This window comes from Helianthus annuus, chromosome 16, assembly GCF_002127325.2.
Source record: "Helianthus annuus cultivar XRQ/B chromosome 16, HanXRQr2.0-SUNRISE, whole genome shotgun sequence".
Taxonomy (NCBI): Eukaryota; Viridiplantae; Streptophyta; class Magnoliopsida; order Asterales; family Asteraceae; genus Helianthus; species Helianthus annuus.
Window position 1 is genome coordinate 183,750,136 of NC_035448.2, and position 7,370 is coordinate 183,757,505.

Consider the following 7,370-nt stretch of genomic DNA (forward strand, 5'->3'; position numbering starts at 1 on the left):
CCCCTTGGGTGTATATAAGGAGATTACTAGAGAGGGATTAGGGTTAGACTTTCATAACATCACACTCAATATCGCCTCTCCTCTCTCTCCATTACTACGAGTTCTTCAACCCTAAAGAACTCGGTACTACCATCAAGAAGATACATCCTAAAGGGGAACCAGACCAATCTGACGAACATGACGTCTACTTCCCTCTCTGGTGTGGTGACTGGCTGATCAGGTACACACATCTTATTTTATTGTTCATGATTGAATTTACATAATTAGGGTTTATGTTTTTTACCCATGTTCTTATGATATAATCAACATGTGGTATCAGAGCATATGTTGATTATATCAATTCAATCAAGGAATTCAATGAATTGAATGATAGGAATTAAAACATTAAGATTGATTTTTATTGGTTTTGCGATTTATGATCTTCGAAATTACTTGGAAAATAGACCAATCAAAATTATTTTTCTTTGATGGTCACTATATTCTATTATGAAAATAATAGAAACCGTTTGATACCAATATTGTTAATGGTTTAAAAAGTTATGATTTGACATAGCTGATTCAAAATCGTAACTTTATGCTTTCTTTAGTTGTTTTGAAATTTGAACCTACAATTAATTCAATGAATTCTTTTATGGATTACACTTCATGAATATTTTATTGAAGTTAATCACTGTTTCTATTCATATACTTGAATGTTTCTTCGTATTTTGAATTGAAATTAGTGGCCAGAATGGATTTATTTGTTTCCATGGAATGGTTATTTCAATTCTTTAATTATTATTTTTATATTGAAATTAACTTGCCTTATTGCCATTCAAATAAATGTTTGTTATGATATCACCTAATTTCGTGATACATTAGGATTTGATTATGTTTTCTAAAATTATATATCTTTATCTCCAAGTTTCGAATAATATATTATTTTTAATCGAATAATTAACTTGGATAGATAGAGATATTTTGAAATTATAATCAAAATCCCTTAAAATTAGCTGATTCAAAATTATCACAATAACAGCTGTTAACAGTGGACTCGAGACCATCAGATTGCGACTCGTGACCATCAGGTCTCGACTCGAAATCATAAGGGTTCTCAAAACTTTACGACTCGAGACAACAGTCTCGACTCGAGACCACTGAGGTTTCGACTAAGGGTTTCAATCTTCACAACTCGAGACCATGGTTGCGACTCGAGACCTCATTATGAGTCGAGATCTCATAAAATACAGTAGTCGAGACCATGGTTCCGACTCGGAACAACGAGGTTGCGACTCGAGACCTTAATGAGTCGAGACCTCATAATGTTACAGATGAGTCGAGACTTGACTCGAGATCTCACTCGAGAACTCATATCTGAGTCGAGATCTCACTCGAAACCTCATTATTTTAGGCTTTTTAATGTGAACTAAGACTTAGCTAATTAATAATTGGTTTTGTAAATACTTAGTTAATTAATAAGGATCAAATAATCTTTTACAAAACCAAAATGGCTTAACTTGAATGAGCTTCTGATGTATCACTTCTGGCCAAAGCTGATTTGATGCATCTATTTATTGTTCAAGTATTATAAAAGCTATGTTAAGTATGCATTACAAACGTGAAATGTCTTAATTCTGGCCAAAGCTGATTTAATTCATTTATGTTTAGCATGCTTGACAAGTGCATAACTAAAATGATTGTCTCATTTCTGGCCAAAGCTGATTTGTCACGATTACTTTGCACACATACTTAAATGATTACACTTCTGGCCAAAGCTGATTTGTCTTTGTTTAAGTAGGACTTTACTAAGTCTATTATTTTGATGTTAGTAATAGACATATTACAATCTCTTCACATAATGATCCTTATATTAATGATCCTTACTTAATTTTATGATCATTTCGTCTGCCTTATTTTAAGTACCCATAATTTTACTCACTATAATTTACTTCTACATATATCTCATCCACTCTAATTCCTAAACCCAAAATGTTTGCTTTATTTAAAGTTTCTATTGGAATTAGCTCTTAAATTTAATCCTTGATTATTTCTTAAGACACGATAATCCTATTGCTCTCTTCTGATAAAGATTATAAAGAAGAAAATTAGAGCATGATGATCAGGACAAATCGAACATGATGTCTCTTATAATAATCAAGAACTCTCTAACATAATGTTATCACTAAAGTTATTTCAGATTAAGATTTTCCTAAGGCTAATCTCTTATATATGGAATAATCACTAGAACTCCTAAGATGCATGCCTTCTTTTAAAATTCTAAACTATAAAGTTAAGTGGTATATGTGAATACATAATAATGTACGATACCATGACCCATAAAATTAAGGGCTTACGCATGGAAATAAGTACATTTTTCCAGTACATTACATACTAAGATTTTCACTTGTACAATTTGATGCCTTATAAATCAACTATAACACTCAAAAGTACCAAAGTATAATGAGTGTGCTGATAAGCAACATATGTACAAATAAATAAATGTTTAAAGCTGGAAAATAAATTGTTACTCACCCTACAACCACTTAAACTTTAAAAGAGGATTGTTTTAAGGTCCATAGACAAATTACAAGTAAAAATTCCAACTTTAAGTTTCTTCAAAGGAAAATCTCACTGCATAATTATGTCATTAGACTAGACATAAGCAACGAGACTATCCATTATTCTAAAGAACAGTTGGATGAATTAATTAGATAGTCACTTATTAAAGATATTTAAGTCTACTAATTATAATATTCCTATTAACACATGATTACTTCACTCTAGTTTTAAACGTTTCCTTACCAGAAGTTAACAAATAACTAAAATGAGAGTTAGTGACATGATTAAATGTTAAGGCTATAAGAACAATAATAAGCAATCTTCTAACAACGTTTTTCGATACCGTACATATATTCTGAGTATTAATCAGAATATAGTATCATAATTAAGCAATGTTATGAAGGTTGTGATGTTTGCATAGTCAACATAAAGTCACACTTATCTTAAACTCTCATCTTATTTGTTCTAAATACCTGGATTGAAACATTATTAAGATAAAACTAGATGATACCTTACACTTTCACAACTTTTGTCATCATGCAAATGAAAAATTTGACAGAAGGAAAATGAGACTTACAAATTTCATCCATTATAACCAAAATTCATGAGAAATCATGACATGGTTAATGAGGATGATTTCTTATCTAATCTCATTCTAAGTGTTTTTTTTTTTAAATCATGACGTTATAGCCCTAAATATCACTTGGCTCAAGGAATAAGTATGGGTCCATCATAAGTCATTCATTGACATTCGTGGAACTTATTCCAAAATGGAACATTCAGACATAATTCATTTATCATTTAAAGACTATCTATTTGTATCTAAATTTGTCGTATATGGCCCACATTTTTAAAAGAAATCTATTCATATATGTACTTAATAAGATTTCTATTAACTATGTCCCTAAAGTTTCTTATGATATCTGGACATTAAAGGAATCAAATAAAGTCTAACGTATATGTGATAGGTTCCCACGTCACGTAGCTCATTGAAACTTCTCTTGTAGCATTCTAGAGATATTAAAGATCAGTGGGAGCATTAAGTGTCTTAATAATAACTTGCAATAGTTGCAAGAGGTGGGGAGTGAAAACTTTATATTACTTCAATTTACACACCTCTTGTACAAGACACTGCTCCATCTTGACACTGTTCTATCAAAATTTATCTCCTTAAAATCTAAAGCTACCTTTACAAAAGTTTCATTGTTGCTTAATTGTGGGCACACTTAGATTTCTTACCTAAACTAACATAATCCTCAAAAAGAGAAACTATAACGACTAGCGTCATTAATTTGTGTTTCTCTATTAGAATTTGTTGGTCGTTACATATTGACCCTAAGCATGCTGAGTTCCTAAAGTTTTCTAAGGTCAGTGGGAGCAGTCAAAGTCCTTATCATGACTTGCAAGGAATACAAGAGGCGGGGGGAAGAGTGTCATTAAATTTCACTCCAAATTTAACTCCGATTACACCTCTTGTACACCATACTGCACCAACTCTTACAAACTTGGAATCCTGAAAATGATAGAAACCTAATCAAGAGCTAATCCATAAAACTGAAACTTCTAACAAACCCAATAATCAACTCAGGAGGTCATCCAGGTTTAAAAACCTACTAACTTTGATGATTACATAACCTCCCTAATTTGGAGTTGAAATGGATTTTGGAAATGTTTAATGATCCTATCTCTTAAAATCAAGCCATTAGCGTAAATCAATCATCTGAATGGAATAAAACAGTTTTCTAGTAAAACGGATTTTATGTGTTCGTGTAACGTTTGGGATTTGATTGAATTACCTAAGAGTGTTCATAACTAAACCAAATCCTAATATGTAAACGTTAAGACACTAAGAAGCATGATTGATTGTCAAAGGTTATACTTAGAAAGAGATAAATTATCAAAGATTTCTTTGAGGATCATCACTGTTCTAGTAGCTTATAATAGCTTTGAGCTACATTAGATGAACATTAAAACAACTTTCCCTAACAACTGGCTGACATATTTACATGTTCATAAAACAACTTGAAAGTTCTAAACTTAAGGTTAAAGAACAGTTTGTCTATAAGCCAATAAAATCCATGTATGGGTTAATGCAAACATCATAATGTGATGAAATCTTAACGAAATTATTTTCATCAACAACTAAGTGAAATAATGTACCTACCTCAAGATGAGTGGGAGCAACTAAGATAAACTTGTCTATATAGATGATATTCTTTTGACAAGTAGATGTTACATAAGTCAAAGCATTGTTAACACAAACTTTGATATACTAGATCTCAGAGATATCTCTTACATAATAGATATTATAACATGTTGAGATAGACCAAATGGGACATTACTTCCGTTCCATAAGTTTTAACATTAAATTGGTCCTTACATATGTAACAAACAGTACTGCTCTCCTTTAGAGGATAATAGGATAAATGAGATTATTTCTTACGCTTCATTAATTGGAAGTCTTATGTAAGTTCAAGTCTATACTCGTTTAGATATTACTCACATTGCAACACACTAGATATGTCTAGATAAACGTGAAGCATCTAATAGAGTATTACAATATCTTTAAAGGAAACGAGAGGCTATAATTTAAAGAAGAAGTGAGAACTCAAACCGGTTGATTACTCTAATTTTGTAATATTAAAAGATGACAAAAATGTAATTTCGGGTATATCTTTATGTCAGCAGACAAAACGTATCTTATGGAGGAGTCATAATAAACTGATAATAACAACCTAAGTTATGACGATATAATATATTGTTGATCACAAAGCAATAGTCACTAAATGTTGTTGAAAATTTATCAGTGGACTCATAAGTTTATTAACTCCATGTGATTAATATATTGAAGACTTATTGTGATAAAGTCAGCTACCATGTCTCCTTGAACAGTAACAGTTCGAGAGGTGCTGCATTAAATTTCGATACACAATTAATTATTCGTTTATGAACGAATTGAGGAAACTAAATCTTTGTATCGAATGCATTCATGATATGCTTAAGGATCCTATAACTAAAAGTCTATCACCCATAGCTATTATGTAAGCGCTTATAATAATCACGGGTTTATTGATGACTATGTACAACTGCATATCGTACTATGAATGATTAACTTTTAATATTCCTCATCAGTTTGATTTTGTATGTCTCTTACATATGTTCTGCCGGTATAATGACATATAGACAACTATAAATACAAATCAAACGCTAAAGGGCTTGTTTGTATTTTGATCATAACTGTTAGGTTTTAAATTAAGGCTATAGTATGACTAATGGGGGTCCTGAGTCGCATAATGATTCAACGGCTGTATTTCTCTGCTATAGTACTTGTTTAAGGCTAAAATGAGTATTAACTTCTGATCAGACTAATCTAATACTCATGATAAATGATTATTCGGCTAAGTGGGTGAATGTAAGATTAAATATTTTATTTATATATATTTAATCTAGTAGCCATCATTATCATTTATATAATATGGATCAAAATATATTAAAACCTATAATAAATTAGTTGGTAATTGTTGATGGGCCAGATTACCCTAATTAACTATTTGGGTTTCCCCTTGGGTGTATATAAGGAGATTACTAGAGAGGGATTAGGGTTAGACTTTCATAACATCACACTCAATATCGCCTCTCCTCTCTCTCCATTACTACGAGTTCTTCAACCCTAAAGAACTCGGTACTACCATCAAGAAGATACATCCTAAAGGGGAACCAGACCAATCTGACGAACATGACGTCTACTTCCCTCTCTGGTGTGGTGACTGGCTGATCAGGTACACACATCTTATTTTATTGTTCATGATTGAATTTACATAATTAGGGTTTATGTTTTTTACCCATGTTCTTATGATATAATCAACAATTAGTTGACGGGTTTGTAATATACTATGTGAAAGTGTTGCAACGAAGCAAGCCGGAGTTTAACTAATGAAATATCTATACTCAAGTTTGTGTTAGGATTTTTCAAAACTACCAAAAATTGGGAATAATATTTTTTACGTTGTAACAAAAATTTTACAATTTGTTCCATATGTTTTAAGAAGTTCAGAGAACTTAGAAATCAATATTCAAAAGATTGATACAATTTGGACATTAATATCTCGTTAATTTAAAGTAAATCATTTTCATATTAAGACTATCCTAATCGGTTTCAAAAACTTCTATCGCTTATGTCGCAATGGCTTTAAGGATGGAGATCGTCTTACCATACTAAAATTCCACTGTAATGTTAATGAGAAACTCATATTATAGCTTTTATCAATAGACATTTTAATTACGCAACTGCAATTCCATTCAAATTCCATCATTCACTCGTTATAAATTAAAAACGTTTACATAGAGCTAATAGGTAATATATAAGGTGACGTGGACAATTACTCTTTTTAGTACAACTGCTCATTATATGTTGGTGGGCTTGAAGGAGGTTGGAACTGGTCATTATATGTTGGTGGGCTTGAAGGAGCTTGGAACAGTAGACCAGGATGACAAATACATGTCTTTTCGTCAGCACAGAAGGCATCTTTGGTATTGCAAAGCTTCGTGCAATAATTATCATGAGGTGGGATGCATGCAGATGCTTGCAAAGACCTTCTTTGGTATTTTGGAGTTGAAAATGGCCAAGCTGCAAAATATACATAATTCAATACAATTAAATTTATATATTCATGCACACACAAATACCATTCATAACGTACAAAACTGCTTAACGTACGTTAACGTACGCGACGAAAAACAACATGCGTGATTAAGTTTATAACGTGCGTGATTATATATTTGATCAAAATCCCATGCGTGATTACACACATGTATGCGTGATTATATCCAAG